Source organism: Onychomys torridus, chromosome 23 (assembly GCF_903995425.1).
Source record: "Onychomys torridus chromosome 23, mOncTor1.1, whole genome shotgun sequence".
Lineage (NCBI taxonomy): Eukaryota > Metazoa > Chordata > Mammalia > Rodentia > Cricetidae > Onychomys > Onychomys torridus.
In genome coordinates this window covers 41,978,422-41,990,800 of record NC_050465.1, presented here as the reverse complement: position 1 = coordinate 41,990,800, position 12,379 = coordinate 41,978,422, and the positions used below count along the sequence as shown (strand labels likewise).

The 12,379-nt window shown below is 41.8% G+C and overlaps 1 protein-coding gene across 5 annotated transcripts in view; it reads left to right on the top strand.

The window, feature by feature from the left end:
• The window catches only part of Satb2 (SATB homeobox 2), a 177,255-nt gene that overhangs the window by 64,614 nt on the left and 100,262 nt on the right, over window positions 1–12,379 (top strand). The gene's annotated exons all lie outside the window — the stretch shown is intronic.

Genomic DNA, 12,379 nt, shown 5'->3' with positions numbered 1-12,379 from the left:
GAAAAGCAGGATGCTGTTGGTGAACATTTCCTGTGTTTTCGTCTCCATGGATTATGGGGTGTAACACATTCAACACAGTAGTAGGAAGCCAGAGTAAGTAGGCCCTCTTGTTTTCCATTTAGAAATGTGAATGACTAGATATATGATTAGATTTGTCACTTTCCTTCCTTTTAGAGGTGGGCAGCTTGGTAATAGTTTGCCATTTCAATCAAAATGGAACACCATTCTAGTTATTTTAAGGATGGTTGAATTAAAAGCAAAACAAAAGAACTCCATATGACCTATTAGCTCTGGCCTGGTTCCCCAGGTAAAGCCCAGTAGACTTCTGCAGCATCATGTCATGTAAGCTTCCTCTTCTCTTCTCTTCTCTTCTCTTCTCTTCTCTTCTCTTCTCTTCTCTTCTCTTCTCTTCTCTTCTCTTCTCTCCTCTCCTCTCCTCTCCTCTCCTCTCCTCTCCTCTCCTCTCCTCTCCTTTTCTCTAGCAGCTTTCTTTTTTAATTTTTATATTTAAATGTTTATGTTTTTTTGAGAACAAGTCTCACTATGTGGCCCAGGTTAGTTGTGAGCTAGTGTCTTTCCTGCCTTGGTTTGTCAGTTGCTGAGATCACCAAATATACTACCCCATTCAGCATTCAGCTCACCAGACTAATTTTTTTTTTTTTTTTTTTTTTTTTGCCAGAGCTGAGTATTGAACCCAGGGCCTTGTGCTTGCCAGGCAAGCGCTCTACCACTGAGCTAAATCCCCAACCCCCAGACTAATTTTAAAAGTCCAAATAAGTCTCACTGAGGGGAGAGACTGAGCCTGCCTCTGTGGAGTGGAGAGACCTTGGTCTTCAATTCAGGCACTTTTCGATAGAGAGGGTTATTCTGTTCAGCTGTGGGGATAGATGCCATCCTGGGGGATATAGAAGATATCACCACAGGGAAGGACTGAACATCTCAGGCATCCCCTATGGATGAAAGAAAAGTGGGTCCTATTATTATTTTGAGGTCTTCATATATTTATTAATTAATAATAGGATGATTTTGAGATTTTTGTTTCTTGATCTCAGTTATATCATACTTTATGAATCAGATATATTTTCATGTATAGGCTATACTAAGGACTTTGAGGAGAGGAAATTGTTTGTAGAAGTATGTGAACACTATTCTATCTAGTGCTGTAGATCTGAGAATACTTGTTCTAATAACTGTTGCTGTTTGTAAGGGATCCCTTGGATAGTACCTCTTAGCTGGCAATTTTGAAGTAGAGAATATAATTCTGTTTATTCAGGTATAGTCACTGTCTTAGAGTTTCTATTGCCGTGATAAGATGCCATGACCATGGCAACTCTTATAAAGGAAAACATTTAAATGGGACTGGCTTACAGGTTCAGGGGTTTAGTCCATTATGGTCATGGCTGGAGGGATGGTGGTGCGCAGGTAGACATGGTGCTGGAGAGGTAGCTGAGAGTCCTACACCTGGATCCATAGAGAGTAGGAAGAGAGAACAATACTAGGCCTGGCTTTGAACATCTGAAACCTCAAAGCCCACCAACAGTGACACACTTCCTCCAAAGCCACACTCACCCTAATAAGGCCACATGTCCTAATAGTGTGCCCCTCCTTATGAGCCTATGGGGCCATTTTCATTCAACCCACCAGTCAGTCATAGTTTGTAGTAAACAGTGCAGTTGGTGGAATGATACTTGGGTTTGTTTTTTAACTTTGATTGAACTACGTTCCCTTTTCTGATTGATGTAAGTGCCATTGTAACTGGCAGACCTTCAGTTATTCTGAATGTAGAAGTTGTTTGCTATACTTAGGAAGTTAAAGAAAAAAAATAAAGATCCTTCCCTGAGAAAAATAAAGTTGGGTGCTTGCCATTCTTTTAAAGTAGAATTTTAATGAAGGACAAATCAACCCACCAATTCAGTGTTGTCAAGTTTGAAGGCTTAATGCCTCTTTCAAAAGACAGTAATCAAAGCCACTGTGATTGGACCCCATGTACTTGGGAGGCCTTTCGGCCTAGGATTTCAGAGCTGCAGTGGCAGGGAGATACCGAAGGAATCTCTTTTGTAGTTCAGGGCATTGCACGGAGAATTCAGCCTGAGGACTTTAGCCTCTGACCTTTCTCTGCCTTTGTCAGCCTTTTGGAAGGCATCTGGGATAGTGGGCAGAGGGCAGGTGGCACTTCCATTCAGACTAGTAATGGCAGGATAGAGGGTCAGGGGCTCTAGTCACTGGAACACAAGGAACTGCCGACCGTGGAACATCAGCCAGCTTTTTATTGCAGTGATAGAACACATGAGAAAATGACTCTAAAGGGAAGAAAAGCTCCCCGGGCTGAGGATTTCAGAGAGTCCAGTTCATAGTCAGCAGGTCAGTTGCTCTCAGGCCTGTTGAAAGACAGAAGCATCTTAGAGGAGGGAACTGCCCACCTCAGGGGAGCCAGGAAGCAGAGAGAGTGGGGTATGCGGCTTGTCCCTTCCAAGGTGACAAATTGACTCCAACTAGGCCTTGCTTCCTAGCAGCCTGTTTAGCTGTGTGCTCCTCGATGGTGTGCTTTCATAATCTAGTTATCTCCCAGTAGCATTACCAGATGGGGAAATTAAGCCTTCAACCCATGAGCCTTTGAAGACATTTTCAAACCATAACACCAGAAGATAATTTGCTGTGTTAGCCAGTGACATTTTAGGATATTCAGTGTTTTGCTTAAGTAAAGGCAACTTTTCCCTCAAAAACACTGTACAGAACTGAACGCTTACTTCTTTTATGTTAACTTAGCATTCATGAATGCCAGTGCCCACAGCTCTTTATAACGTCCTTAAATGTTTTTGCATTTATTTACCTGTGTATGTACGTGTCACAGCATGCGCATGGAGGGCGGAGGGCTGTCCACAGAATCAGTTCTCTCTGTGTTCACTGCATGTGTTCTGGGGACCAGATGAAGGTTGGGGTTTGACAGCAAGCCTCTTTACCTGCTGAGGCCTCTTGTGGGCCCAGCCTTATCATTTCCAGTGCAATTTGACTTGGCTTCTTTCATTGTATCATCATCCTGTGAGTCAGGCAGGGGCTTTCTTTGTTTCATTGACTTTTTCTTTTTTGTTTTTTTTTAATGCCTTATGTTCTTGTAAAGAAAACAGGGGCTCAGAAAGATACAGAGCCACAGCCAAAGGCACATCTCTGACTTTCCTCCTGCTGCTGTTCAGTGAAATGGCCTGATTGGCATGTGATCCACCGTATTGTAGGCATCCTCAGGATTATGAGGCTAGGGTTATTAAGACAAGCTAAATTGACATAATTCTGACAGCATAAAGTTCAAATTTGCTGAAAGTTTTCCAATGTATATTCATATATAGGAAAGTGTGCTTCACCTCCCATATTGCTTACTCAGTCCATGCCAAGTCCACATAGCCAGCAAGACGTAAACACAGCGACAGTGCACCCCACCACACTTTCCTTCCGTGCTGGAACATTGCGTTTTCTTGTTAGCTGTCCTAACTGACAATAGTGAGCACATTTTCTGGTGAACTAAGAACGAGAGAATCTGGGAATCATTTGGTTTCAACTCTTCTCCAGTTGAAAATCTGAGGCTAGATCTTCTCTTCTAGCCGTTGTGGGTTTTTGTTTGTTTGTTTGTTTTGTTTTAAGTGGGAGCCCTAGGCAGTGATTCTCAAGGCTGGCTCCTCAGCGGCCTCTCTTAGGGTCCTCTTCATACAGCTTTTGTTTCATAGGCCAGAAAGAGGCTCGTAATTGCTCTAGGGGTGCAAATGGGGCTCACTCATTTAATGAGGCCACTTTGAATAGCAGCATCCTTACAATGGAAGAAGAAGAATTAGTTTCTTCCTCTTTGCTTCCTCCCAGATCCTCACAAGGTATTCGATTCAACTGCCATGACTAATTATACATTTAATCAGGACCAGTATCTACATCTCTCCTTCTTCAATTGCCCTTTAATTCATGTGACATTTTTCTGACATGTCTGAATATTCTATGGGGCTCATATAAGCTGTCATCATTATTCATCACCATGTGTGTTGTGACTGTAAGTCTGCCTTTGATCCAGTTCAAGAAGTGTTTGTCTGCTGAAAGTACCTCTTATGTATTGGGCCCTTGGCGTCTCTCATAGCCATTAAAGTGATAGTGGCATATTTCAAATTTTGTTTTGCAGTATTTAAATATGACATTTCCAAAAATGCAAATTAAGGAGCTATCTGGACATCTCTAAGTGTGAAGTGTCTGGGACCTGTAAATCATGTGCATTGTAAGGCTTAATAGAATAGAATACATGATGTGCATCTCATGTACATACACAGGAGCACAGAGAGTGAAAAATCATTAGAATATTTGGAAAGGAACAAAAGCAAACATTCTCCAAATCAAAAGCATTCGTCACTTCCAGTGATTTCATCCATGTTTGCTGTCATGTTGTATAGGTACTTAGTGGATGGCTGTGAGATCTGTTGAGTTGGAACATGGATAAAAGTGTACACCCTAGCCAGGTATGGTGGCATACACCTTTAATCTTAGAATTTGGGAGGCAGAGGCAGGAGGACCTCTGTGAGTTTGAGGTCCCCTTGGTCTACATAGTGAGCTCTAGGACAGCCAGGGCTATTGTAGAATTACTCTGTCTTTCAAAAAAAAAAAAAAAAAGGTGCATAATATAAATGTACTTCTTGCTTTAATCTGGCCACCTTTTCTTTGATAAATTTACATACCATCATAATAGCACCCTTAAGGTGCACCCTAGATTACAGGAAACAGAGTATACCTGAAGGATTATTCTGGAATATGTAATTGGGAGCATGAGATTGATAAGATTTCCCAAGCCTGCTGAGCCGGGGTGGTAGAGTACCTGCCATGTCGGGAAACTCTAGCTCTTTAGCTCCCCTCTGAAAAGATTATGGATAATTAATTAGGACGTGAAATATGCAAGGTGACAGCAGTTTTAGATCTTTCGTGGATCTTCCTAGCCCAGAGCATACAGAAACACTAGCTAAGTATGTTCTGAAGAACAGCCCTAGGAGCCTAGCACAGCGAGTCTAAGGGAGTGGTGTGCCTCCCCTGTGCCTTTGCTTTCTGGAGATGTGGGAGGAAGCCAGGGATGGGGGAAATACCTTCATTCAAACGTATTTCTGAACAGAAAGCAGGAGGAGGGGAGGGGAGGAGAGGGATAGCTGGAAGAAAAGAGCGAGAATCCTTGTTTGTGTTACCTGCCAAAATTAGTCCTTCAATTTGAAATTCTTTCAGACAATTGTTAAAACTAGAAACAATAATATGAAAATCTATCACAGATGAGGTTTCTGACCAGCACTAGAACTGGTCCCAAGTAACTTCACGCGACACTTTTCTCATTTTTCATTCTCCATGTAATAGTTTTAAATGGTACTCTCATGAAATAAATAACTAAATGCCAACCATATTTTTTTTATAGCCTGGCTGATAATTTGGCTGTTTTTCAGGAGAATTGGAATTTTCAAAATTAAATAAGGGTTTATAAAATACCAGCTTCAGAAAGTTTTATTTAATTTGTGGAATAATTTTGTTCACCCTCTGTCTTTCCTCCCCGCCTTCCCTCTCTCTGCAACAGGGCCTTTATTAATTTAGTCTAGTTACTTAGTGCTTATATTAAATAATCTAATAAAAATCAGAGTTGTAACATAACGTTTCCCAAATGTGAAACAGCATCTATTACATGGGACAAAATCTTTATGTTGCACAATGTAGAAACATGTATAGAATTACAAGGCATCAAATGCTACTGTGTGTGTGTGTGTGTGTGTGTGTGTGTATGTTGTAGAATATTTCTATACTGTGTGTGTGTGTGTGTGTGTGTGTGTGTGTGTATGTTGTAGAATATTTCTATACTGTAAGGGCGTGACTATTTCTAAGAAGTTGAGAAATGCTGTTTATTATCTATAGTTTATAGAAACCACTCTAAAACTAATTTTGGTTTTTAAATACCAATAGTCTTCCTTGTAATAGTCTTTGAAAAGTATAGGTATGGTTTAAAAATCAATTAGTCATTTTTAAAATTATTATTTTGTGTGTATGGATGTTTTCTTTGCATATTTATATCTATGTGCACTGTATGTGTGCCTGTTGCCAATGAAGCCTATAAGAGGGCATTGGATCCCTTGGAACTGGAGTTACAGTTACTGGAGTTACTGTGAGCCACCATGTAGATGCAGGGAATCGAATCCAGTTCCTCTGCAAGGGCAGAAAATGTTTTTAATGGCTGAGCCATCTCCCTAGCTCCTAATGTTCTTCAGAATTAAAACTTTGGTTGTTTGTGTGATAAATAATACTCAGATTGTTGCAAGTGGATCAAATGTGTGTAGGGGATGGAAATCATGTGCTTGCACTCATGTAAGCATGTGTGCACTGTGCTCTGTTGGTTTCTAGATAAATATATATTATAGATATAACAATAGAGCCTCAACATTTATTCTGAGTTGTTGAATTATTTGTTTCTGTGCTATTATAAATACAGTATTAAGTGCCTTATTGGCTCCCAGGCCAGTGTGTTGAGAGGTTCCATTAATTTGTGTAAATTATAAAGGCAGCTGAATAAAGCAGAACTCCTGAAGAATGCTATTTCATCTCCATTTCCTTTTATTGGAGTGCAGAGCACTTGGGATGTATAGAGTCCTCACATTCAAAGTGGAAGGTGTTGAAGAGTTGGTTGCTCCAGTAAGTGATGTTGGGGTGCTGCTAAGCTATGCATGAAGAAGAGAAGCTTGTGTTGGCCTTTCCTTTCTCTTTCCTCATTGAGTATCATTCCGCCACAGGCTCAGCAATAATAACTACAATTTATGCCATTTCCCTGGTGCAGATTGATGATATACCATAGTCAGGCCACAGGTTAGAAGCACAGGCTGAGTTATTTCGTACTGCTGGGTAGTGATTTCCTGTGAACTGATTTACGGATAAATAATTCTATGTTCTTATTATATAGTACAGACAGTTTTTAATTTCTTTAACAAAGCATAGCTTAACAACAGAAAATTATATGCTGGAGCATAGGGACCCAATCACTCCGAGGAGGGTAAACAGATGCAATCAATGTCATGAGTTCTCCTATTTTTACAAGGGTCTCATCAGCAGTTGGCGTATTGAGGAAATAATACTGAGAACCAGAAGCCCCAAGGCTTAGTTATTCTGAGACTGGAGTTTTATTGACACTCTTTTGCTGAGATCTTTTCCAGGGGGTTATGAGATATATAAACTCCAGCTTTTGGATATTAAAGCTAATGTCTCATTTTTCCCCCCAAGGTTGAGTTTTCACTTTGGTTTTAAAATTAACATCAAGATGCACCTGGAATAAAAGGAAGTTATTCACAGAGTCGAATTGTGAGGGTACTGTTGATATCTTGCTCGGTTGCATGCATCCGTCTCCTAGATGGATTTTGTCAGCAGCTCTCTCCACATCACTGTGGACTGTGAGAACTTTCATGTCCCTTACAGAGGACATGACATAGACCTTCAAAGCGTGAGATGGTTCTTGCATTTGAGGTCCAGAAGTCATCCTGACTCATTTGGGGAGTAGTTTTACTTAGCTGTGTGTTTAACAATCAGAAGCTTCTTTATTCAAACTCTGTCCAGGATGCACTGGTTTATGTTTGCATATTTGTGACTCAGAGACACATGAGGGAAATTTGTTTAATGGATAATTAGCACTACATGCAAACCCTTCTGAGGTTCTGTTCACTGTACTGTATGTCACCGTAGCTCACTTCCATTTTAAGTGCTTTCTCAAATCTTCAGTCCCATACTTTTCAGTTACAATTTGCAGTATCCCGCACCCTCCCATTTTTATATATGAAAGGTTAATAATTTGAAAGACAGGCATTTTGCTTTGACTGTGTTGAGCATGTGGTTTCTCTTAGACTAAAAACTGATAAAATACTCAAGACACCAATACAGACACTGTTCATGTTTCCTTTTGTGAAATGTCAACTCTTTGACTCTGGAAGGATATTGCATCGAGAGTGAAAACGTCGTTCCCATTGTTGCATCTTTTTAATTTTAGACAAAAATTGGTTCCATTCGCAACTTAATTTTATGTCACTAATGGGAAATTTACCTACAATTGCATTTTGTTATTCGGTCTGAATGCATTATACAAAGAGTGAATTGGCATTCTGTATTTTAGAATGAACAGATTTGTCTGGATATAAACAGTTTTATTTATATTGTGCTCAATTCAATCATGTTAACATTTGTATGAATTTCATCTCCAAAATAAAGGCCCATAATTTGTGACTCAAAGACCTTGAAACTGCATCTGTAATAGTCCTCAACACCAGGCATTTTCCGAATGTTTGCAGATGATGCATTTCTTGGAAATAGTAAGATGACTTGGGAGACACTGTTTATGTCTGCAGTGGCTCCTTGCGGGAACCATTTTCTCCAGAGAACTCCCAGGTGTAGCCGACTCTTCTGCCTTCTGTTTACTTGTTGGTTTCATTTCTTCCTTTTCTTCAGAATAAAGGTCAATGCCCTGAGTGATACATGATTGAGGATGAGCATAGCCCTGCTCGAGAGATTTGCCTTATCATCAGGAATTGGCACAGGGGCTCATGCTTAGAGTAGCAGGACTGAGTAGAGAGAGTCTAGTGGTCTCACACTTGACCAGATGAAGCCCAGTTCCTAGTCCTGGCTGGTCCCCATTGATTTTTAAAGTCACTTTTATGTAGAACAATGCCCCCCCCCCCCCGAAGATGAATGAATGGTTCTAGAAAGCACCTGATGTTGGGTGCGGTAGCTCATGCTCCTAATCCCTGCACTCATGAGGCTGAGACAGGAGGACCATGAGTTTGAGTAAGCCCAGGCTGCAGAGTAGTCAGACCCTGGCTCAGAAATGGACAAAGAAACAGGCAAAAACCAAACCAAAACAAAGAAGAAGACTGGGTACCTGTAAAGTAACATGAAGGGATATTGTGGTAAAACTCACAAACCAAGTATGGATGCGTTGCGTGCAGGACTACTTCAGATGGGTTGCTCAGGCTAGACCTAGTTCTAGACCGGAAGCTGAAGAATGTTCAAGATTGTAGACATGACTGTTGGGGATCAGCGCTCTAGACAGAGTGAGAGTGTGGTATCTGCTCAGAACAGGAAAAGAGATCTTCATGTACTGAGGATCCACCGTGCGCCTGACACCTGAGTGTCAAAATAATCAGAGCCCAGCACTTTCTTCCTTTGTACACTCTGGAGTTAGCTTAGCTTGCAGCATTAGAAGTGACATCTGTATACTGGAGGCTAGGCCAGGATTATTGAGATTTCCTAACCCTGTGAATCAGGAACTGTCATCCCTAGGGGGCCTATGACACTTTTTTTTTTTTCTTATTTGTCTACACTGCAGGATTTGGAGGCCCCACCTTACAGGCCGGGGTGAGACTGCAAGTCGTAATGAATCACTCCTGCCTGGAGTGTTGGAGCGATTTTTTGCTCCCCTAGAGTGGTTTTCTCTTTTCTTTCATCCAGCCCTCTTCCAGGAGAGATTCATCTCCTCTAGTCTAGCATTGCTTGGGTGCTATTACATCCCCACTCTTGCAAAGATATTTCCTTCTGTTTTTTTTTTTTTTTTTTTTTTGTTTGTTTGTTTGTTTTGTTTTTTGTTTTTTTTTGAGCATTTGTTATGTGGCAATCCGTGTGCATGGAAAGCCCCATGGTAATGCAGGAGGTGGGCATAGTTATTATCCCACTCATTGACAGGAAAACAGATATAAGGAGAAACTAAATCACTGGCCCCAAATCTCAAGGTTTAGACACACTAACCCCTAACTTGCTGCTAATTACCAGCCTACCCTGGAGTAACTGAGTCAGGTGTTCAAAACCATCTGAATGTGTACGCCTCCTTCAGTTTCTCCTTGGGACAATGCTCGCTCGGTGCTAAGGGCTTTGCATGGAAAACATACATTTTTCCTTTAAGGGAAGTACTTTTTGATTCCATTTTACAGATGAGCAGATTGAGGCACGGAGAAACTGACTAGCTTGCTAGAGTCACGTGAGTAGAAGATGATGGAAGCCAGGAATGCTCAGCAGCTATCTCCTTGGAAGCCTGCACTCATTCACAGTTGCTGTGGTATACTGCTTCCCAGTTTGATTTCTTTAATTAGCATTTGACTACTATTCTAAGTAATATTTTTGTCATTTTTTTTTTTTTAAATCAGGGAAGGAGGCTGTTCCAAAGAATGTTTTCCAAAGTGGATTAGTGCATTAGACAGACAACCCAGCTTGTAGGGAAGGCACACTGAAGAGAGCCACTCTAGACTTCCTGCCCCAGGTAGACAGTGCAGAGAAGGAAAAGTATGAGCTGCCTCCCTTGCCTGAGAGGATAGCATGGACCCTCTGCTCCCTTGAAGGTGTAGAAACCAGCTTGGAGCAGATGCTCTGTGTGGAGGTATTCAGTGATGTGGAGCACCTGTGTGTCTAGCTTCAGCCCAAACAAGTCTCCTTCTGGCTCGTCAAGGCGGGGAGGGAGTTCACACAAATGGAGGTAACTGGCTCCCGTCTATTACTTCCTGCACACACACCCCTCAAGGAAAATGAAATGTGATTTATTTTTTTACTTGCTGGATAACCTTTTGTGTGTTTTTAAAATAGAGAGTCTCATTCTGTAGCGCAGCCAGCTTTGTATGCTTGATATTTCTCCTTCTTGTTGGGGTTACAGGCATGGTATGTCATGTACATCTGTGTTCAGGGTGTGTGTGTGTGTGTGTGTGTGTGTGTGTGTGTGTGTGTGTGTGCATGCATCTGTTCATATACTTGTGTGCACTTGTAGTCCACAGTCAGACATTGAGTGTCTTTCTTCATCACTCACCTGGTTTTCTGAGACAGGATCTCTCAGAATCTGCAGCTCACTGATTGGCTAAGCCGGCTGGCCAGCACGTTCAGGGATTGGCCTGTCTCTGTGTCCTGGCACGAGGTTAGAGTGACCACCACCATGCCCAGCCTTTCCGTGAGCGCTGAGGATTTGAACTCGGGTTCTGAAGCTTGCACAGTAGACACTCTCCTGACTGAACCATCTCCGCTCCGTTGTGTGAAAGTCTTACCGTAGGGCTCAGGCTAGTTTCAAGCTCACTGTCTAGCCCAGGGTGGCTATGAACTTACTGGTGTTATAGGCATTTGCTGCCATGCCTGGCAAGTTATAATTTACACATAATAAAATTATTCATATTAAGAGGCTGGTTTGATGGATTTTGACAAATTTTGTACTCAGGCAGCCTCTAGCCCAAACAAGCAAACCCTTCCCGTGAATTCTCTCGCCATTCTTGTAGAAGAGTCTCGTGTCTCCTGGATTTGATAGGAATGAAGTCACACCGCTATACTGGGTTGTCTGGCTGCACTGTGGAATATGCTCCTTAAAAAGGAAGGAACTGCTGCTACACAGGCAGGTTGAGTGTCCCAGGGAATCGTCCCTGCGACAACCGCAGGGTTCATTTTCTTCAGATTACCTGCATAGTCCCAGGGACTCAATCACTCACAGTCTTCTCTGTACCAGTCAGAGAACACAGCCGCCAACACCAGTCTTTCCCTTTAGTCTCCTATAATTAAAACAACGCGCCTTTAGGATATGGCCAGTTTATGTTTAACTTGGGGGTCATGGAGATAATGTGTTGTTGTTGTTTTTTAAAGGAAGTGAAAATCACACAGTGATTTTCTTAGAAAGGTGTCAGGTCGGACCTGTTGTGGTATCTTTTTAATATGGCTAACTCCAGAAAGGAGGAAGACGGCAGATCGGGCCTCTCCTGGGTGGCTGTCCAGCCAGCCCTGGCTGCTCACCTCATGTCTGCTCCGAGCTGTGTGTGCATTTTTCATTGTCATGAGAGGAAATGGTAGGGAAACTATCCCCCCCACAAAAAAGCAGCTCTTCTTGGCAGGGGAGAGATGAGTTAAGGAGCCAGAACTGGAGCCATACGGCACCATGAAGGAGAGCTGTGCTGCTTTGCTGGGGCCGAGTCCAGGCACTATTTATACTGTAGCATATTCAGCAGCAGATTGTTAAGTCTTAATACTGAAACAGTGCATCATTGGAGTATTTTTGTTCTGTTTCTTCCCTGTTTTCAAGCATTATGTCAGGCATTCCACGTTCATTTATTTCATCTTGGACAGGACATACCCTCACTGGAAAGGTCATTTCCTACCCTGAGAGTTTTGCCTCACAGCTACAGAGTCATTTTGGGAATCTTTTAAAAGTACCTTTGGGTGTACAGGTGTTCTCTTTCCTCAGTGATAAAAATATATGTATTTTAAAAAGAATAATGTAGTTAGACTCACCTGTATTGGCAACAGGAAAAATAAAAATGCTGTTTTTCTTTTATCTCTAAAACATAACATTTTTATATGTGACAATTTCTGACATCCCGTAGAGACCATCTGAGTTTTCATAGCA